Source organism: Podarcis raffonei, chromosome 14 (assembly GCF_027172205.1).
Source record: "Podarcis raffonei isolate rPodRaf1 chromosome 14, rPodRaf1.pri, whole genome shotgun sequence".
NCBI lineage: Eukaryota > Metazoa > Chordata > Lepidosauria > Squamata > Lacertidae > Podarcis > Podarcis raffonei.
In genome coordinates, this window is record NC_070615.1 from 31742306 (window position 1) to 31765845 (window position 23540).

Genomic DNA, 23540 nt, shown 5'->3' on the forward strand with positions numbered 1-23540 from the left:
GTCTTTTGCAATCCATTCCACTCTCCTCCCTCCCCCCAGGACGGTGACTCCTCTGATTTGGTTCTGCAGTTCCTCCACAGACACATACACCCGCCCCCCTCAACATTCTGGATGGCACTGGACGGTGGTAGTCCCTCTCCCCTCCTCTTGTTTTTTAAACCTTCTTTGAAATAAATAATGAGCATACACCCCTGTTCTTCCCCTTATGATTTCTCCTTCTCCAACTATGTTCCCATCCTGGCACTTACTGCCTCCTGCACCCCTACTGCAGTCCCTCCCGCATGTTGTATCTAGCTATCTTTTGCTTTTCTTGCTGACCTTGGGGGCCTCACACTTTTTTCTCAGCTTTTGTATCTTACATTTTAAGTTTCTCTGCTTTCTTCAGCATCTCCCCCTATGCACCCTCTTCTCATACACTTAGATCCATGACCTCAGTTCCAAAGCCCCCAGATTCTGTGTTTCCCCCCATACATTCACTTTTCCCAAACACTTTCCCCCTTTTCATACCTTGACTCTCTTCCATATTTTCTTCTCCCTTGGCCCCTAATACTATGTAGGCTTTTGAGTTCCTAACTTTATAGTACCCCCTCCCACAGTTTTCCCCTTCCTGGCATTATCTCAACTTTGTGGGAACTCCAGTCACTTTATCTTTCAAGCCTGCAGCTATCTCATCACTTTACTCTGCATGTGCCTCCACAGAGTCTTAACAAGATACTCCTGCAGCACCATATCCATGTTCTTATCCATGCCATATCGGTGTAGTCATATTTTGATTCCTTTCAACTCTGTGCCTAAACTGCGCCTTCAGATCTTGCTTTCCAATTTCTCTTCCTTAGGCATATAAAAAAGCTTATACCTCTCCCTTCCAACTCAGTTGAATGCTGAAAGATACACATAATGCACTCTGTCTCATCTCTGTATTCCATAGTTCTGCACCCATTTTACCCACCAACGTTTGGATTGCCTTGACCTTTACAGGTCTCCTGGTTCTGTGCTCTCTCCATTCTCAGTAATCCCTGCAGGATCTCCCTGCACAAGGCACTGCTTGGTCGTCTGGATATACACCCTTAATTCCTCTCTATTCCTCATCCACTACAGGGACACTTATCTTAGTTCTGTGGCCAGCATCCTTTCCCTGTAGCCTTCCTTCCCCTTTAGGGCTGGGGCCTCCTTTTTGCCTCCTGCCCCACCGGCCATGCCTGCTTTTCCTTGAAGATACCGGGCAGATAAGGCTGCTGCTCCAGGTCCTATCCCACCAGCCAACTTGGAAAGACCTTTGGGAAATATAAGGGTTGGCTTTCTCCAGATCGGAGAGCCGCCTTTCATTTGACTCTTGTGTGCGCTGTGAGGCCGAAGTTGAAAAGTTTTAGGAAGCCGGTGAAGAAGTGGGGGTGGCGGCTCTGCTTGTTTTCCAGGCTGGGGAACGGGGTGCGCGCGCCTCTGTGTATGCGAGCTGGTTTGGCGCTCTTGGGGCGGGGCGCGGGGCGGTGTCCCGGAGGCTTGTAAATTGGGGGTGGGGAGAGAAAAGAGGTGTTTCCCATAAAGAGAAAAACCGGGGGGGGCAGTTTGTCCCTGACTTTAGTGGAAGTTGGGAGTTCACTTCTTGTGGAGAGCTCTGGCGTGAACATTATGAGCAAAGCATCTTTCTCTAGATGCAAAGCTTGAGAAAGCGGCGGACACTTCGGGTGCCCCAATATTGCTTCTTTGCAGGGCTCCGAGATCGGTTGACCTCGAGCAGGAGGTGCTTCTTTGCAGTGTATTTTCGGGCTTGGGGGTTGGAGAAGGAACGGTGTCGAACTGGTTCTGGCAATGGGGGGCCTCGGTGATATCCCTTTTCTTGGGACAGATCGCTGCGCTCAGGAATGCTGCTTTTCCCCCAATCTCCCCCTCCCCTTGACTGTTGATTCCGGCAGCCGCTCGGCGTTTGGGTTTTTTTCTTTCTTTCTAAAAGCTTCCAGCCCCCTTCTATTGTATCCTGCACACAGCCAGCCACGCGAGATGCTCGCCATTTTTAATTGGGCCACTGCTCTGCTCGTACTAGGGGTTATTTACAGAAAATGCATTGGGATGGGGAAGGGCTCTCGATGCGGGATGAATCCTCTCTCTGGGTAATGCTCTTAAATATGTAGTCATAGGGCACTGACCCTGCTCAGTCATCCCAGGGTGGGGGAAGGAAGAAAACACTCCCAGGGATCATGCTCCAGGTCTTAAAGGTGCAGTCCTGTGCAGGTCTACTTGGGGCTCACTCCCATGTAATTGTGTATAAGATTGTAGCCATAGTGGTTTAAAATAAGGAAGGCTGCATCATATTTAGATATAAAAACAACAAAAAAGATTTCTTTTCTTCTATGCAGAAAGTGCTGATAACTTCTTAGAAACATTATTAAAACCCACCATCTATTCTCTCTATATCTTGATCAGTAACAAGATTAAAGACTTTGGTGATCAGAAAATCAAAAGCATCCCTGCAGAAAGGTGATCAAGATGTTGCTATCCTTAAGAATAATAAAAATATTCAGACAGGCTTTGGTGTTAGCCTAAAAGGTGATTAATCCATAAAAGTGCAGGGTGATTGGTTAAAATAGAGCTTAAATGTTGTCACTTTTGCTACTTATGGTAGAATTAAGATGGAATTGCCATGGGCACTGTGATAATAGCATGCTGAATTAGATGGGCCTTTGCGCTGATCCAGCTGGGTCTTCTGATATTAATGTACATGAAAACAAATATGTGATATGATTGTGTGTGTGTGTGTGTGTGTGTGGAGATTTTTGTGTTTCATATGCAGGAACTTCTTATTACTGTATCTTGAGAGACTTCACATAATATCTGAAATGGTACAACCCACCTAGAGGTTTACCAATAGAGTGAGAACTAGTCATGTGTTACTTTGTGGCAAGTTAAGAGACATGTACAAATTTATTGTTGAAAGAGCTGTTTCTGTATCTGCTTGGTATCAAGGCACAGGCTCAGAGTATGTATTCTAGTTCCCTACATCAACCAGAGCATTAATAATAATAATAATAATTTTTTATTTATACCCCGCCCTCCCCAGCCAAGGCCGGGCTCAGAGCGGCTTACAAGCAATAATAAAAACAAGATGAATGATTACAACTTAAAAACAAAAATAAAATACAACATTAAAATAATGGAATATTAAAATGTAGCCTCATCGCAGGAGGAGAAGGAAAAGAAAAAAGAAAGAGAGGGAGTTCATTAGCTGAACTTTAATGGGTCATTCTCCTCCCCTTTCAGTGGGACTTAAGGATTGAGTATCTTGAAATGTACTGGTTAACCTTTTGCTAGCTGAAAAGTACAGAGCATCTTGCAAATTCAGGTCTGGACAGTGGTTACAATGGTCAATTTGATCTTGCTTCATGCTTGAAGGTCCTGTGTCCTCTACGTACTTAGTTTTGATATTGTTGTAAAGTAAAACACCACTTTATTCATTTATTTGCCAAATTTTTACATTGCCAACATTAAAAAAAAATCTTTGTTATTTACAACTAAGTTTGACCCCTCCCACATCAGTATGTATGAACTTAGACCTTTTTCACTTGAGCTCTATTACTGATATTTGAAAGATTTCTGATAAGTTTCCAAAGAATCCTGGAGTATTCCACCACAATGCAGTTGCTCTTATGAGCATTTTCTGTTCGTAAAAGAAAAGAGGGCTGCATCTCTTTACCACAGTCAAGCTGCAGAAGAGAAGAGGAGAAAATGCACTTGACCATATGGGGATGAAGAGAGAATGTTTTGGGTTAAAAAGGTTGAACTGCCATCCACATAAAGGTGGTGCTCAAATCCATATGAGATGATCCACACATGAGGAGCCCCAGACTCCGGAGAAGCAAAGCACAGGAAAGGACTTCCCCAAATGGGAATACTGAATGAAACTTAGAAAACTAGGAAGAGAACCAACTGAAGAAAAGAACCACAGAGAAAGGGGGTCAAACAAGAGAGGGTTTTCAACTGTAGCCAAGGCACCAGGGATGTCTTGGGAGATGAGTGCTGTGTAAAGACACCTTTGGACTTGACATGAGATCTTGGTTTCTATACCTTACTAAGGATGCTGCTCCAAGTAATAATCAGTACTGATTATATATGGGAATGGGGTCCTAGACAAAGGTTGTGAATAGATTGTCTTGGTATTTACATAAAGCTTTACTGTAAGGAAGAATGCTGACAACATTTTCTTAGAATGTTCTAAAGCTGATGCAGACCTATTCTCTTTCTCCTCTTGACTTCTGGAAATACTGCTAAATTTTTCTTAGAATTATTCAGAAGCTTTCTCTTTTATTGCAGCAAACATGTTTTTCTTTTTGTTGTTAATGCTCTTGTGTTTAGACTCTGATATTGCCTTCAAGTCATTTATAAGTCAATTCTTTTATTGCTTCCATTGTTCTTAATTACTTTCCCTTTCTCAGTAATACCCAGTTTAAAAAACTCCAATCAATGTATTGTTGATTTTGCAATTTGATTTTACAGCACTGCAAAATAGCACACCACCACAAAAGATTATCTGTATACAGAAGAAATGTGATCAAATGCTGAACTTGTAACATCAGGCAATAGCTTATAACAAAGCTTCAGATTTTTCATTTTTTACCATACCTATTTGAGGCAGAATAAAAACAGTGAATTCAGTTCACTGTGAAGAATTTAGTAAAAATAGTTGTTGTTGTGACAGGAGCAGTTTTCATCTATTAAGCAGTCTACAATACTGTAGAGTGGATGCTGTTTCTGCCTTTTGGGTTGTTATTTACCATTATCATAATTAATTAATTAATTTATTAATCAGCTTCTACACAGTTGTCTGAAGGCAATGTACAGTAATGCTGCCAGCAGCTCGGAGACATGTATGAGAGAGTCCACAGGCCTCTAATTGTACTGTGAGGGGATCAAAAACTTCTAGCTGTTTGTGAACATTAAGATATCCTAGTGCTGTTTAGGAGAAAGGAGTTTCCCCTTCTTTTCAAAGAAGCATTTCACATGACTATTTCAACTCACTTTTGGTAATTGGCTGGGTGAATGCTCCAAAATGAATCCACTGACTACCTGGATCTTGGCTTGGTGAGCCTGTATATGTCTGGGAGATGTCCAACCCTTCACAAGTCTTGTTGCCATAAAAATAGAATCCTAGTCTACCTTTGAAGCAAAATGCACTTGGTTTTGCTTGTGCTGCTGTTGCTTGTTTTAAACATGCTTTAAGCAGGATGGATTTTGATGTTGTACGCTGCTTTGATTGCCTTGTGGCAGAAATTCAGTTAACATATTTTATAAATATTTGAATATAAATTATATTTAAAGAATCAGAAACTTTTGTTTCAGACTTCTCTATAGTTTTAAGGCTTGAGAGGATGACATAGAAATGTAGGAGGACGGGGAAAGGAAGACATCCATTTATACCAAAGGGTCAATGCAAAGCTTTCTCCCTTTTCTTTCTCTTTTGAAACACTTCTTTCTGTCATTAGTGCTTCTAGTAAATGCTGGACCTATATAGCACTTGAGAATCAGAAGTGCTGTAAACTTTCAGGAGGGAGGTTGGTTGAAAGAGGTAAATGGTAAGCTGGCATCACTTTGGTCTTTGACAGACACACAATTTAATAGATAACAGCAATTTTATAGTAAATTGTATTAAAATATGATAATAAATAAATCTGATGTCAAACCAAATCAGTCTTGTTAACTAGGTATGATTCATACACACTAGTTATGATGTTGGTCATTATAGTGATGCATAAGGTTTCTAGGAGAATATATTTTGGACTAGCATAAATCTCATTTCCAAGGGGAATAGTTGTCAAGATTTCTAGTGTTATAATTGCCCCTTTGTCAGTGTGGTAAATATACATTGGATTGTATTCAAAGTTACTCATACTCAGAGTAGGCCCTCTGAAATGAACTGACATGATTACTTAGGTTCATTAATTTCAGTGGGTCTTCCCTGTGTTGAATACAACCCATTGCTTGATCTTTGAAGAATGGTGGTGTGCACTTGAGGAAACAGTAAATAAAAATATCATGTATAGTTTAGAAATGCATGCTGAAGTCCATAGGGATGTTTACCTGTTTCATGCATATTGCTAAACCAAAGTTTAGTATTCCGTAGATGCAGGAGTCTTGCGTTTATGTGCTGTTTTTTCCTGTGTGACCAGAAGGAGATTAAAAGGCTCCTCCTGCTCAACTGGTTTGCTGTGTCTGAACTTGGATAAAGTGAAGTTTGTGTTAACTATGGGTTATTGAAATTAGCTAGCTTCAAACCATTGTTAATGATCTGGAACCTAGGAGTTGTCATTGGACGTAATTATGACTTGTGAAGCCTCAGCTGTTCAGATTTGTGCTTCTTCCTTGTTCTGTCAGGAAGAGTCACTAAAGATGAGCTAGTGTCTTGCTGCATATGTAGTTCATCAGGAAGCACACAGGCTTTTCTTAGGTGATCATATACTTTCATTTGCAGAACTGAAACACTTGTTAAACATATTTCCACCAATTGTCTATTGCTAGACATATCCTGGCTGCTGTTGATTTTGCTCATGCCCAGTGGCAGTTTGATGTTAAATTGGAAGACCAAGCAGTAATTTCTTGTTGCTTCTTTGTATACACCCCCTCCCCCAAACCAGGCTACTTTGGAGCAGAATATTTGATTTTGGCCCTTCACTTTCTGTTCTCAAGTTGGCATCTTCCATAGACTTTACTAAGTATAAAGGAGTATAGGATAGCTACTAACTTTCTTAGCAAAACTGCTGAAGCTGTGTGTGTATATGTATCTACCTATCTGTTTTATCATGTTGTGTAGCACTTTGAGACTTTTTTTAAAAAAAATAAGCAAACTATAAAGGTGGTATCCCATGAAATGCTTCCACTTAGTGTAAGGACTTCTGGCTTTGTGGTGGAACTTCTCCTTCCTTTGCCTACCTGTGTCCTAAATCTATTCTGGATTTCCCCCCAACCTTCTGGAGCATATTTGAGAAGGGAGAGAGGAAGCTCCATTGCACAAGTGGAAATCCTTGCAGTAGTAGAAGCACTTCCATGAATACCACCTCCCTAAGGGATTTCTAAAAATATATATGTGTGGAGTGTGTGTGTGACGGGGGGTGGAAACCCCACACATAAGTTTGGGAAAGGCAGGACCACGGCAGAAAGTCCGAAGTTACATTCTCCTCTCATTTCACTGGAAAATATTGTGAGTGTGACTTAAACTTAGCTATATACTGTTATGACTCAGGGAGGGGGACAAAGCTGTATTTTTAAACTGCTATAACCCACCCTCGGACCTTGTAGTGAAGGGAAGATAAGAAATCATGTTATACTGAAGAATAATAACAGTGATTATAAATAAAAAAATTGTCCAGTAGCACCTTAAAAGGTAAAGGATCCCTGACAGTTAAATCCAGTTGCGAACGACTTTGGGATTGCGGCACTCATCTCGCTTTACTGGCTGAGGGAGCCGACGTTTGTCCACAGACACTTTTCCCGGGTCATGTGGTGAGCATGACTAAGCCGCTTCTGGCGAAACCAGAGCAGCACACAGAAACGCCATTTACCTTCCTGCCGGAGCGGTACCTATTTATCTACTTGCACTTTGACGTACCCAGAACAAACTTAGGTGGTCTCTAAGGTGCTACTGGACAATTATTTGATTAATTTTGACTGCATCAGACCAACATGGCCACCTACCTGAACAGTGATTATGTTGCTGTTTGGTCCAACAGGTCAGCCTGTACACAGTAGAAAATGGCACATCACGGCAAACATTCTGAAGCTGTGTTTATACTTTAAAAAAATTTAAAAGCACCAACTTTCTCCAGAGCCTTCAAGGCATCTTGAAAGAATGACAGCAAAACAGGAATTTGACTTTGTTTAATTTTTTTTGTTTAAACAGATTTTGACACTTAAGATCATGTAAGTTCATTTAAACATGAATACATTGTTCTATTTGGAAAATTAAGAAATACAATTACATAGTGTTGTGAGTTTGGTTGGGGTGCGGATGGAAGGATGTATGCCCAAGTGCCTTCCAATTCCTGGATCCAACAGGGATTCAATTCCTGTAATAGCTAGGCAAGTTTCTTTGTAATGGCCACCTAAGTATGGATAGTTAAAAGGAAGTGACTGTGTGCCAGAGGACAAATGGCTATGCCCCCTCCCTCAACTGTCTGGTAGTTAGAAATACAAAAAGCCAGAGTCAGGTGTGTTAGCTGAGGTAGCTAAGAGACAGAGCCATGCCTGATTTTAGCTGGAATACAAGACTGGCTATGGGAGAAGCAAGACCTTCCTGCTTTTGGGGTGCTAATGCTATAAGCCCCTCTATCATATGCTCAGGTTTTTGTTTGTTTGTGTGTGTGTGTGTGTGTGTGAGAGAGAGAGAGAGAGAGAGAGAGAAAATAAATCATATAACATAAAGACACCACAGTCTCTACTACCCCTCATTTTGAGAAAAGCAAACCTGGGTAAGTGCTTGGAACCCCTGGAATCTCACACTGCTGTGAGGTTGGTGTGGCATGCAACCATACTGTTTCCAAATGGTTCCTATAGTGGCTTAGTAACTTAGTTCATTTATATATTGTGTGTACCGGGAACACACATTACTTTATTGTAAAATAATGTTCTTCTTGAGACTGGCTTAACTTAGTACAGGTAATTAACTTACTCAAGTGAAATTGTGCTGTGCATCTAAACTGTAGCAGTTAAAGCAGTCTAGCCAGTACCTTAAATGACACAACAGGGTGTTTGGAATTGGCAGTGAAGGTGCAGAGGCAGGAGTAGACTGGTGATGAGCTGCAACTTGCCCCAACTCTCTCAAAGAGTTATTTATTAATATGCATTATTACTAGAAAAACTGGAACAATGACAGCACTGTTCTGAAGTCCTGCAGATTGTATGTGGATGCAAAATATGTCTTGTAGAATAGAATCGAAGGATGGAACCAAATCATCCTCTTTCCTTTTCCCCAAGGAAGATCTCTTCCCTTGTTATAACATTTGCAGATTAATTCAATTTTTTACCGAGCAGAGTTAATTCTTAACATTTGTATTTATTCTTTGTATTGTATACAGTTAACCAACTTGTGTATTTGTATCAACCTTGCAAATAAATTCACAGCAGTTGCTAACTTGCTCGTCTGCACACTGCTATGTTTGTCATTGACAGTTTTGAGGAGGAGGAAATAACTCGTATCCAGTTTATGAAAAATGTTTAATCACCTGGGGGTGACTTTTACTCAGCAAGTGGATATTTACAACCTCACATGCACACATGTAGATGAGGCTTGTATCCTGCAAGTAGAGCATATGGGGCGTCTCTTGGGTCTGGTTCAGAAACTCCAGCTGGTGCAGAATGCTGCAGCCAGGTTGCTGATGGGAGCTTCTGGTCAAAAACATGTGACGGGGTTAAAACAGCTGCACGGGCTGCCTATCTACTACTGAACCAGGTTCAAGGTTCTTGTATTGATTTACAAAGCCTTGACCAACCAGGGTCCAGGATATCCCAGTGATCACCTGAACCCTTATATTCCAGCTTGATCACTGAGATCATCTGCAGGAGTGTCTTTGTTCATTCCCCAAGTTGGTGAGGTTCCATGGACAATAATGAGAGATCATCAGTCCTGTCCTGTGGAACACCCTGCCAATAGAAATTCAGCAGCCCCCTTCTGTGCCAACCTTTAAAAGCATGCTGAAAACTTTTATTCTGCCAAGCCTATGCAGACAATTAAGAATACATCCCCCACAATGGTCTGTTGAGGTTTGTTTTTAATTTATTTTTGCTTTCAACTTGTTTTTAACTTTTTATGATGTTTGGTGTTTTCTGTGGTATTTAAATATTTTTTTCTAAATAATTATGACATATGTTTTCTTGGCTGCTACTGGAAGTCCAGTTACTCCCTCCCAAACCAAGCCTGAAAAGGCAATGACATTCCACCCCATGTACTAACACAACACCCTGTACAGTACTACTCTTTATACAGTTTGACTTGCTCTGTTATTGGACTCTGTTATGAGGTAAATTGTAAAGTGTAATTAAAAAAAAACCATCCTGTTTAAGTCATATGGTGCTCAGGATTATTATTACTGTTGTTACTAATTATCCTCCCTTCACACTAAGGTGCCGGGTGGGTTACACAGTTTAAAATACAGCATTTAAAACAGTTTTAAAACCTTCTAATTACTGTACAATAAATCCCCTGCAATCACAAAACACAGGGTGACTCCAGGGATCAAATGCATTGTGCAACTGTGATAGAATACATCTCATTGTTTTTAAGTTGGAAATTGAATTCATTCCCTCCCCCCCCCCTTTAAAAATAAACAACCTAGTTTTAAAGGAAAACTGAATTTATTGCAAACATACAATTTCTAACACTGAATTACGGTATTTTATCAAACACATTGTGTCAGAAGCTGCTTTTCTATGTGAGAGAATATATTACATCAAACTTAGAAGCTTTAAGTGTTATAAAGTCTGTTGTGTATTGCGTATTTATTATGGTAACAACATTGATGTCTATGAAGATTTTAGATAAGCAGATGATTAGAAAGGACCGTGAACAGTAAGACCCTTGCACAAGGTTGATTGTAAATGTGCTCCAAGGGCAGAGGCTGGTTGTGAATGTCCTTCATCATGACTTCCTGAATGTTCATTTGAGACCATTAATCAGCATCTTAATAATCTTTATAGAAGGGAGATGGAGCAAGATTCAGATCCAGCGCTTTACTGCTGTGTAGCAGGCTACCATGCAGTACTTTTACTCTTTATTGACCATAAAGCCAGGAGGCATGGAAGCTGGTGGGGAAATTGTGTCTTTCTGTGAGCTTGCAGCAGGTCCTGGGAGTTATGAGCTGCTATGCAGTCTGTCTGTTTCAACCAAATTCATGCTACAACACTCCCTATCCATGTGCGTAAGAAAGTGAATGTAAATGGTTCAGAGCAGATCTGACCTGGAAGCAGAGGTGGCTTCAATGTGTTACCAGCCCCTGTGTAAATTTTTGTGACAGCAAAAGTGATGACAACATCTTAAGCCAGCTGGGTTTCTTCATAAAATCTTGTTCACCATGCAAAGGGCCATGATAATTTTTGGGCTGTATCTTCCTCCTCCTGCTGCTTAATACTTAGCACAAATAGCATGTTAGCCACTGTTAATGTGATAAATTTAACACATTGTGTAGGACCATTGTGCTGTGAAGCATAAAATGTTGATTTTCATAGAATCCTGTTGATTTTTGTAAATGCTTTTCCTATAAAACAGCCTTCACCAGCCTGGTGGCCTCCAGATGTTTTGACTGCCAATGGTTGTGCTGGCCAGTGGTGGTGGGAGTTCTTGACAAAAACATCTAGCGGGTGCCAGTTTTGCAAAGGTTGCTGTTAAGTTCTTCTTACTGCTATATAGTTTTATGTGCAGTCTCACCATGTAAACTGAAATGAAGACTCTTCCGTAATAGAGATAGCAAGTAGAGAGTTGTGAAATATATTCATGATATAAAAGGCTGTATAGATATATATGTGGGTTAACTTGCTTCTTTTCTAGAAAGAGACTGTTCCAGGGCCTTACGGTCTACATACTCTAAGCAATGCACGTGTAGAAAAGAAAATATTTAAACTTCAGAATAATATACTGTGATTATTGGATCAACAGAATTACAGTGAAAATATTTATCTAATGAATTGGCCTCTTTGAAGTTTTTCTCTGCCCTCAATTTTTTTGTCAGCAAGAGATCCAGGTCTGTAAACAAACTCATTGGGAATTAATGTGGTAATCGATTAATTGGTGCAGTTAACCAGTTAAAAGTTCGATTGCCATCTTAAAATAGAACACAAATTGGAGTCATGCCTCTAGAGATTTTTCTATATCTCATTTGCAACACACTTCTTTGTGTTCTGCCTCTGCCCCCTCCCCATTTCCTTGCTACTCTGTAGGAGTCCTTGGAGTAGTTAGCAAGTGGGATCTGGGCAAGGTCATGAAAGAAATTTTGCAGAGCAATTTTCCTTTCTTTCCTGCAGGGACTTATTCCATGACAAAAGAGAAAGGAGCGGCCCTAGGTATATTATGTGGGGCATAGCTCATGTAAAATAGGGGCCTGCTAATACATTTGCAACTCAGTGAAGTATCTACACTGAAAAAGGTTGGTTTAAGTGTCATCTTGTAGTTATATGAGCATTGAAGGACAGCCATGACAGCAGTTACAGTGGCATAAAAATAATACTAATTTGTAGGTAAGGTCTGCATGTCAGTTAAGGGCATGAGCACCTCTGAGATTCCTGATCTAGTTCTAGGATCTGGGAAGGAATTTTTCCAGATCCGTAGACTGTTATGAGTGATGGCTGGGGTTCCTAGTCTCTTCACAGTAAAGCAAATATAACACAAGGGTAGCCAATGTGGTACTCTCCAATTTTCCCCCAACTACAAATCCTGTTTTTCCTGGCTGATGGGAGTTGTAGTCCAATAACATCTATAGCAGGCATATCCAACAGGTAGATCGTGATCTACCGGTAGATCACTGGATGTCTACGGTAGATCACTGGTAGATCATTGGGTCGCCTCAAAGGAGCTGAACAACTGTGGCTCCCCTAAAAAAAAGCTCAGCATTTTACCTCCTCCCTGAAAAAAACTCAACAACTTTGACCCAAACCCCAAAAAGGGGGTAGATCACTGCCAGTTTTTAACTCTGTGAGTAGATCACAATCTCTTGGGAGTTGGCTACCCCTGATCTATAGAATACCATGTTGACTATCCCTGATGTAAAGCGTTGCTTTGCTGTTCTCAAAAGTGTACAACTGGGCTTCAGACAGAGACAACGTTTTTGAGGGCGTATGTAGGGATGGACTCCTCACAGGTCCATAGATGATGGCACTTAAAGGACCTCAGAGGTTACGGGCACAAAGCAGTCTGAAATACAGCACCCCAAGTTATTGCCTGTGCACAGAATAGTGATTGTATCATATGCTGTCTTGGGCTACCTTACAGTTTGTCCTGAGGGTGGGCTGATTAGTTGGCCTGTCGGCCACTATGCTTCTGCTGCTTTACACCGAAGTCCACAGAAGCAGTATGTAATAAGAACTGCGACCTTTTACAACCCAGCTTTGTTTTTGTTGTCTTCCTTTCTACCCCTGCTTGCCACTGCTGCAAACTCAACCTTCGATCTCAGACACTAGTGTTCTCCTGCAAGTACCCTCTGCACTCTGCATCAATTGTGGATGCATGAACCGACTCTGTCTATAGTATCACCAAAGACGAACAAGCAGCTTCTTGACATTTGTAAAAAGTTTTGTCGGTTTTCAGTGTATAAACACAATTACAGAAATTCCCTCTCCATTCCAACTTGTCCCCTGCAGGACAGATCAGTCCATTAAGTTTTGCCCCAGTCCAGTTTGTAATTCCAGTGGATGCTATTCTTCAGAATTATCATTTGTCTATTTTATCAGAGGATGGCAAATTTCAGTAAAGTCATCTGCATCTCTTGTATTGTTCAATGTGTGCAGTCTCTTTGTTAATTTTTTCTGATAAAGCAATTACCCATACACTCTGTTTCCAGCAAGGTGTATGCAAATATTCCATTCCTTTCCAGTTCTGTACTACTATTATGTGTGCTGCCACCAGAAGAAAAATGGTTACTGTAATTCTTTTTAATAGAGGTCAAGCTGCTCTTCTCTTAAAATGGTTAGCAGCCCCAAACTTGGGGTACTTTCCACATGTTGACCTGCAATGTGGTTTATTTCCATAAATGGACTCTGCCAGAAGGGCTGTACGTAATCACACGACCCGACATGTGGAATGTTGTACCTATCCTGTTGCAGCCTCTCCAGCAGAGGTGGGAGTATTTTTTTTTTATATAGCTACATGCCATTGATGTAGTAATTTAAATGTTTTTTAGCCCACAGATTATTCCAGTCCACCTCCTTAATTTTGATACCTGTGTCAGATTTCCATTATTGTTGTAAAGAATTGCATCGTCCAATTGTTAACTCATTATTTTTTCTATAAAGCATAGATAGAAGGTGGGTTTTTTGCATGTCCGTTTGTGTGTAAAATTAAATTTTCAAATGGTGTCAGAGGTCTTGTGGAATGTGCATTGATTTCTGAATTTGATATAAAGTGCATTATTTGATGAACACATAGCCAATTTACATTCTGCATTCCAACTTTTTGGAAACGAGCTGCTTATGCACCATAAGGCCACTGATACTTTGAGGTTGAGGTACTTAGTCACTAAAAGTGACTAAGAGAAGCTGGTTTTGATCAGAAAGTTCAATGCTGTTGGGATTTTGTGGAATTTAAGAAGTGGGGGGGGGGTTGAGCAATAGCTTTCAGTGTGCTGTAACCTGCATTGAATCCACAGGGTAATTTCTAACTCTTTTTGATAGTATTAAGCCAGCTGGAGAATGATTGGAATTAAGGAATTTTTGTATCTTGATAACTCAAAGCATAAACAGGCCGTTAACTCCCCCCTACCTCCCGGCCTTGGATTAGTCTTCCTTATTGTATTAAATAATTCAGACACTAGACAAGGAAAAGTCAGTGCACTGTCATACCAGGTCCCCTTCACAGGACGACAAATTCTTTGATCTGAGCTGCTCATTTTTATTTTGTCAGCAATTCCTTCTCCAAGTACATTATGGCAGTGGATTTGCACTTGCCATGATCTGGGAGAGATTGCGATAAAGAGTGCTCAGCTCCCACTCTTCTCTACTTGGAAAGGATTGTGAGATCCACCTTAAAGCAAGTGCAATGGATTTTGTCAGGTGGGTGGGCATTATATATTCTTGACAGGTGGATTCTTCTACCCAGCTGTTAAAGTTAGCCTGGGAGTGGGGACAGATAAAATTTCTCCACTTATTTTAAGTTATTTCTAGCAATCCTCCTCTGGTGGGAGATTCAACATTTGCACAGTTACATTTTCAGGCTCTTCAGTATTCTGAAAGGTAGTAGCTCATGGTGTTTGTGTCCAGCATTTTTATGTTGTAACTGTATTGCCGTAGCTGGTGATGAGTGTAGTCTTTAAATATGTATATTTACTGGATACAGGCTTAAGAATAGATAGGATCTCCTTGGCCCATGTTCAGTGTTCTAACTGAATTCTCAGGACTGCTTTCAGATTGGGATGGGGATAGAACAAGCATGGATTGTATGCCATCATAAGCTCTTTGGAGGAAAGGCAAGGTACAGATATGACCAAAAAGAAAGATGGGGAAATGCCATCGACTGGAAAAGATAATCTGTAGCTTTTCTGATCAATAATGGTGTTGGATTTATAGCTGTCACTTTTCTTCCTGATGAATTATGCTGGTTTAGCATTCATTTCAGAGTATACTGTATAAAGAAGGACCATAGCTCAGTGGCAGAACATCTGTGTTGCATGCAGAGTGCCCCAAGTTCAACCCTTGGCATTTCCAGGTAAGGTTGCAAGAGATGATTGTCTGAAATCCCAGAAAGCTGCTGCCAGCCAGACTCTAAGGCAGCTTTCTAGGTTCCTATAGTTTTGACCTATTACTTTGGTGAGCAGACTAGATTTCTGTCTTCACTTGATGTTTTCAGTTGCTACATTTGGGGTGAATTCCAGAGGAATTCAGTACTTTTCAATATTTTACAGCTAAAATTAGTCTTGCTAGTCTTTAAGAGGCCACAAATGTATTTCAGGATAAACTTTCTTAGGCAGTAAGCCATTTGGTAATATGAAAGAAGTAGTCACCTGTAAGCATTTGTAACTGGATACCACAAAAACTTGTACTATAGAAAATTTACTAGACTTGAAGGTGCCATGATACAATTAAGATGAACATATATGGTCATCCAAAGCTGACTTGTGTTGAGTTAGACCTTTCATCTGTGTAGGTCAGTATGTCTTCAGTGAATCTCCAGATTTCAGACAGGAGCTTTTCACAGCCCTGCCTGCAGATACCTTCTGGTCTTTGCTCCCTAAATTCACAAAACTTCACAAAATGCAACATGTCATTTAAGTGGGGCAAGCACTCCCTAGGACAAAGATCTCAATTCACATACAGACCACAAGCATCCATCCAACAAGAAACAATTGATAGACACACTGTACCAAGCTTATATCGAAAAGGGTACCGGTCAAGTGGTCTTATATACTAGCAGCAATGCAGTGCCACCATAAATAACCTACCCCAATAACATTCCTGTACATAGGGAGAGACAAAGTGACAAGAAAAAGTTCTCCATAGGGATGATACCTTTAACCCAGCACCGCTCCCCAAACCCTATGGCAGGAACTTCCATCCAAGATGGAAGAAGTCTTCACCTAGGGTAGGGAATTGACATTTAGCCATTCCCATAAGAACCCAGCATCAAAAAACTATGCATCCTCAAGACCAAATGCCGGTGATATAGCCAGCCATACTGGAGCTGGTGCTACAGAGAGACCACCTGAGAGCTCTCATTTCTGACTTAGTAGACCTTAATATCCTCACCTGGAATTTGGCATGGTGGGACATCAAGAAAGGAGATTAAGATTTAACTACGTTCCTGCAGAATTTTGATATCATCTGCCTGCAAGAAACCTGGCTGCAAGATGCTGACCTCCCACATTTGCAGGGATACTCTCAGCATAGTCTCCCTGCAGTCAAGAGGCATCAAAAAGGACGAGGAAGTGGGGGACTGACCACCTTTACCTCACTGGATCTGGCTGAGGAAATTAGTGCTGTAGAGTCAGATCTCATTTATGAATATTTCTTGCTACTACAGTTTAGTGCAGTGACAGGAGGTCCATTTTTCTGTATTAACACTTACCTCCCACCAGCACACACCCCTAGATACCAAAGAGTAGGTTTGTATTCAGTGACCAGTTGTGAGAGCAAACAACCAAGTACAGTAGTTCACTATAATTCACCTTTCCAAGATGTAGAACTATGGTTTGGAGACAGCAACTCTATCCAAGACCTTGTACTGAAGCCATATCAAAGATGGGAATTAGAACCAAGCAGGAGCTATTGGGAAGGTGCAGCTGAATTTACCTGGCCTCCTGGCACCAGCATCACTGCACATGAGTTGGAGGGGCAAGATGGTGAGAAGGTTAGTGCAGAGCAGGCACCCTAGCAGAGCCAATTGAGCACTCCTGCCAATGTATTCTCACCATGTTGACTTCCCTGCTGCCTCACTTATCTCCCTCTTGGTAGAACGATGAAAACACAGGAAGCTGTCTTATACAGAGTCAGACTAGCTCAGTATTGTCTACACTAGTGGCTTTCTAGGGTTTTAGACAGGGGTCTCTCCCAGCCTTACCTGGAAATGCCAATGGGGATTGAACCTGGACCCTTCTGGGTACAATGCAGATGCTCTGCAACAGAGCTACAGTCCTTCACCAAGTCAGTGCTGGGAGGCCAGATGTGTGCCATAATCCCTCCTTTCCAGCTATTTCCGGAACCAAGTGTTCCCAAATAAGTTTTGTCTGTTTAGGTCAGACTGGAGCAGAGGGATTTCGAGGAGTCTTTTTCCATTATTGATTTAACCCCATCAGATCCAAAGCTACTGACCATGGATGAGTATGCTGATAACGTACTTGCTACCTTCAATGGAGATGGCATAAGAGAAAGGGAATTGCAGCCAAGAGATGACAAGCTGACAGGAAGGAGTAGGAAGTATTCATACCATACGTTTCTGGCCTTTGTAGGCTCCAATAAACAAGAGGGGAAGGCTAAAGAGCAACAGAAGCAGACCTCAGAACACTCTAAGCAGCCTTTGGAAGGCACAACCCGTAGAATGATTGCTACTCCCCAGAGGAGGAGGAGATGAGTGGTGGTGATAGCTGACTCCCTACTGAGGGGAATATAGGCAGTAGTGTGTGAAGAAAACAGGATGTCATGGGAGGTGTGCTGTCTTCCAGGTGCAACGATTCACGATGTGACGGAGAAGTTGCCAAGTCTTACAAAGCCCACTGACCACTACCCATTCTTTCTGATTCATGTGGGTGCAAATACAGTGGTACCACTGGTTACGAACGTAATTTGTTCTGGAGGTCCGTTCTTAAGCCGAAACCGCTTGTAACATGAGGCGCGATTTCACTAATGGCGCCTCCCGCTGCTGCACGACATCTGCTCGCATTCCGGGGCAAAGTTTGCAACCGGGAGCATCTACTTCCTGGTTAGCAGAGCTCAATCTGAAGCTTTCACAATGAGGATGTTATGTAACACGAGGTTCCACTGTAGCAAGGGACTATGAGACACTGGGCAGGGAGCTGAAGAGACTTGGGGCACAGGTAGTCTTTTCATCACTTCTTCCTGTTGAAGGTCGAGGCCCAAGAAGAGAGAGGAAAATACTTGAGGTAAACTACTGGCTATTGGGTGACAGAGAAAAGGCAAAACTACTCAACGTCTATTTTGCCTATTTTGCCACCCAAAAGGAAAGCGATGCCCAACCTGGTGATACCAGAGTAAATGATGTAAGGAGGAAGCTGCAGCCCAAAATAAGAAAAGAGGTAGTAATGGAACACCTAGCTACTTTAAATGAATTCAAATCTCCAGGGCCTGATGAGCTGCATCCAAGGATACTGTGATGGGATGGTGAGCTGCTTGTGCGTAAAATCCTAGTCCCTCAGAGTTTGGCTAAGTCCACAAACCTCTGTCTGTGACGGAGCTCCTTAAGCATGGCTCCATCAGTCGCTCGTTGAATCGGACAGTGGGCGTTTACGGAACTTCTTCCAGCATAAAAGCTCCTTAACGGAAACGCGTCTTCTGGACTCTCGGCGTGACAGTTTCCGGCGAGGAGTGGGTGTCCCTACAGGAGGTCCTGAAACCTCCCCACTGTTCTCGCTTGAAGTGTCTCTGAGCCCTCCCTCCGACTCACTTTCCCTTGGAACTCCACTTCTCCCCCTGCTGGTCCCCTCCTCTGCTGAATGGTCTCTCTCACCCTCCGTGAGCCCTTTCACCTCCTGCGTCTCAGATGGCAGTTCCCTGACATCCACCTCCCCTCCAGGGCCCCCTTCACCCCCTTCCCTCCCCTCCTCTGCGGGAGGCGAGGGAGCAAAACCCCTGAAGGAACCTCCCTCATCTTCCGAAGTTTCGAACACTTCCCTCCACCTCTTGCTGTTTCCGGTTTCCAAGTACTCCTCCTCATCGGAGTCTGTTCCTCCTTCCAACTCCGATTCCCTGAATCCTTCCAGTTCCTCCTCATCGTCGGTGGTGCCAAAGTACTCCCTCCGGAACCTCGCTACTGGCTGAGGTTTCCTGGGGAACCTTTGGTGGAACGTTTCGATCAAGATCTCGTCACGGACCTCCTCTGCCGTCACCCAGGTGTTTTCCGACTCCGGTTCCCCTTCCCACGCGACCAAATACTCCACCTGATTACCCTTCCACCTGGAGTCGATGATTTCCGCCACATGGTTGCTGCTTTCCCTTTCTTCTATGGCTGGCCCCCGTGTGGATACCCCTTCACCTTCCCCCCTATATGGTGACAGTAATGACCTGTGGAATACTGGGTGCAGTTTCATGTGGTTCGGTAACCGGAGTCTGAAAGCCACTGGGTTGACCTGTTGGATGACCTCAAATGGTCCCAATCTTTTGGGTCTCAATTTCTTGCAACCCCCCTTGAACGGCAACCCTTGGGTTGATAGCCAGACCTGACTCCCCACCCTAATGGTTTCACCTTCCCTTCTGCTCTTGTCTGCCTGCCTCTTATATTCTTCTTTGGCCCTTTCTAAGTTGAGTTGGAGTTGACGATGGATCGCTTCCATTTCTTCTACAAAATGTTCAGCAGCCGGGACACTCCATCTCTCCCCTCCTCCCCCTGGAAACGCCCTGGGGTGGCATCCATAATTAGCCAAAAAGGGGCTCATCCCGGTGGACACATTCTCTGCATTATTGTAAGCAAATTCCGCTAGCGCCAACTTTTCGACCCAATCGTTCTCTCTGTCATTGACATAACACCTCAGGTATTGTTGGAGGATACCGTTTGCCCTCTCCGCCTGCCCATTGGTCTCAGGGTGCCTGGCAGTCGAAAAGTTGACCTCTACGTGCAACAAGCTCATAAGTTTCCTCCAGAATCTGGACGTGAACTGTTTCCCTCTGTCGGAGACCACCCTCAAGGGGGCGCCATGCAGCCTAAAAATATGTTCTACAAACAATTTCGCTGTCTCTTCCGCCGTGACTGCATGTGAGCAAGCTACAAAGTGACCCATCTTAGTTAACAGGTCTACTACGACTAGTATGGCGGTTTCCCCCTGGGATTTAGGCAGATCCGTCATAAAATCTATCGATACCGCCTCCCACGGTCGTTCTGGTGTGGGTAACGGTTCTAATAACCCCGCTGGTGCCCGCCTTTCTCCTTTGGCTCTCTGGCATTGGTCACACCTTCTCACATACTCCCGTACATCCTCCCTCACCTTGGGCCACCAAAACTCCCTGGTCACCAACCACATGGTCTTGTGTTGCCCAAAATGCCCCGCTGTGGGATTGTCGTGCAGCTGTTTGAGTACTCTCCCCCTCAATTCCCCTTCGGGTATATATAGTGCCCCTTTGTAATACAATGCCCCGTTTCTTTCTTCAAAACCTCCGGGGTCTTCTCCCTCTCTCCTTAAACCTCTGAGCTTATCCTGGGCGTATTCATCATTTACCGTTCCCTCTACCAGTTCTCTTTGCCCCACCCAGGCCGCCCCACACACCCAGTGGTCCTCTGGGATAATATGTCTCTCTTCAGGCGCTCCCTCCCCCTCCAAATATTCAGGTTTGCGAGAGAGAGCGTCCGCTCTGATGTTTTCTGGACCTGGCACATAGCAGATTTCAAAATTGAATTTGGAGAACTCCTGGGCCCATCTCACTTGTCGTTGGTTGAGCACTCGTGCCGTTCTCCAAAACTCCAAATTCTTGTGGTCCGTACACACTTGCACCTTATGCTGTGCGCCAATTAGTAAGTGTCTCCATCTCCGGAACGCTTCGTGAATGGCGAGTAGTTCTCGGTCATATACGGTGTAGTTCCTCTCGGATTTGTTCAGCTTACGCGAAAAGAAGGCACACGGTCTCCATTCCGACTTATTGCTCCCTGGCTGAAGCAGCACCGCCCCCACCGCCCGGTCTGAGGCATCAGTTTCCACTCTCATGGGTTTTTGTAAATCCACATGCAGGAGCTGTTCTTCCGAAGCGAATGCCCTTTTCAATTCCTCAAATGCTTGCTCCGCCTCCGCCGTCCAAACGAATTTCTTCTTGCTGCTTAGACAGTCCGTGATGGGAGCCGTTAAGTGGGCAAAGTTCTTGATGAATTTACGGTAAAAGTTCCCAAACCCTAAGAACCTTTGCACATCCTTTTTCGTTTTCGGTGTCTTCCATTCCAGCACCGCCTGGACCTTGCCTGGATCCATGGCTAATCCCTTGTCTGATAAGCGGTACCCCAGGAATTCCACCTCCTTGGTGTGAAACTGACACTTCTCCAATTTCACCCACAACTGGTTTGCTTGCAGCTGGCTCAGCACTTCCCTGACATCCTTTACATGCTGCTCCTCATTCTCTGAATATATCAGCACGTCATCGAGGAAGGCCACGCAATTCTTGTAGAGCAAAGGTCCCAGGACATGGTTCATGAGCGATTGAAAACAGGCGGAGCCTGATTGCAATCCGAATGGCATAACGAGATATTCAAAAGCCCCCAAAGGGGTGAACATGGTGGTTTTCCATTCATCCCCTTTCTTTATTCGTATCAGGTTGTATGCCCCTCTCAGGTCCAGTTTCGTGAATATCTTTCCCTTCCTCACCCTGGTCAAAATGTCATCAATCCTGGGCATGGGGAAAGACACTGGTTCTGACACGGCATTTAGCCGCCGGTAGTCCACTACAAGCCTGGGTTTATCCGTGTTTTTTTTGTCCACAAAAAACACTGGGCTCCCCCCCACCGCTCTGGACTCTCTGATGAAGCCCCTCTTCAGGTTTTTATCAATAAACTCCCTTAACTCTTGCATTTCCCTGTCTGACATGGCGTACAGCTTGCCCACGGGGAGCTGGGCCCCAGGGACCAGGTTAATTTGGCAGTCAAAGTCTCTATGCGGTGGTAGTTTATCTGCTTCCCTTTCGCTGAAGACCTTGCTCAGGTCAGCGTATTGTTTGGGCACCTTCCCTTTGTCCGCCACTTCCGTCCCTGCTAGAAAGGCTTTTGCCCCTTCTGGCACCTTTCCCTCTCTGCAGTGTTCCAGGCAATGTGCTGACCCAAAGGAGACCACTCTCTGATGCCAGCCCACTAGCGGGTCATGCAACGCTAGCCAGCTCATTCCCAAAATGACGGGAGCCCCTCCCAGGGTGGCCACATTGAACGCTATCCTTTCGGTGTGCCTGGCCACCCTCATAACCATTGGGACGGTCTGTAGGCTAACTTCTCCTCCCAACAGCTCCCTCCCATCGATCGTGGTCACCTGCAGGGGGTTGCTTAAAGGGAGTGTCTGTATCTGGTGTTCAGCTGCAAACTCCTTACTCATAAAATTACAGGAGCTGCCTGAGTCCAACAGCGCCTTTGTCTTTAGTGGGTATCCGTTTGCCAGCTCTAGCAACACCTCTATTACTAGGGCTGGTCTTGGAGGTTCCGGAATGGGCACTTTTACTGCTCCTTGGCCTGGCTGCAGTGCCCTGACGGTGGCAGCCAGGCGTTGGCTTTTACTGGCTCCTGGACTCCCTCCTCCTTCCCCCCAACAGCTCCCGCCATCCCTTGCCATTCCTTTCTTTGCGGGCAGACTCTGGCAAAGTGACCTGGCTGCTGGCAGAGATAACATTTCTTGGCGCTCTTTCCCTCCTTCTTCCTCCCTTCACTGGGATTTGAAACTGCGCGCGCGCGCGCTGTTCCAACTTCCATCGGCTCTCCTGGCGGGAAACTTGGCTCTGGAATCTCTGGAATGCGGAAATCCCTCCAACGCTCTCCTTTCCCCTCCCGCTTCTCCAAGGCTCTTGCCTCCTGGCGCGCTCCAATGGTCAGCGCTGATTTGGTCAGCTGGTCCATAGACTCCGCCCTGGGCGCCCGGGAAAGTTCGTCTTTCACCGCCGAAGAAAGCCCCTCTTCAAAGAGCATTTGAATGGGTTCCGCCGATAGGTCCCATCCCAATTTATGTATCAACATTGTAAACTCAGTCCAGTACTCACGAACCGATCGGCTCCCCTGTTTGCAAGCCATCAATTGTCTGCGCACCAGTCCCTGTTCAATCTCGCTGGAAAACATCAAATCCATGGCGCGAAAAAACTTCCTCGTGTCCTTCAGCATTTCACTATTCCCTGCCATCAGGGGTCTAACCCAGTCTCTCGCCCCCCCTTCGAGATGGCCAATCACAAACGCCACTCGCGATGCCTCGTCGGGAAAGTCGTTAAACTGCAGTTCGAGAGCATACTGCATCTCTGTCCTAAAGGCTTGGTAGTTCCTGGGGTCCCCCCCAAACTTCTGCACCAATCCTGGCATCTTTCTTGCTAGTGTAGCGCCTTTTGCCTTTTCTGCATCCTGCGCCCTCCTTTCTTCTAGCCTCGCCGTTTGCAGTGCTAGCTGGACTTCCAACACCCTGTACCTTTCTTCCAGGCTTGGACCCTCTCCAGCTCCTCCTGCTCCCCCGGCTCCGGCTGGGTTGCTCATG

The 23540-nt window shown here is 44.0% G+C and overlaps 1 protein-coding gene across 6 annotated transcripts in view; it reads left to right on the forward strand.

Moving 5' to 3' along the window:
- The window catches only part of USP7 (ubiquitin specific peptidase 7), a 92748-nt gene that overhangs the window by 12008 nt on the left and 57200 nt on the right, over positions 1-23540 (forward strand). The window lies entirely within an intron of this gene.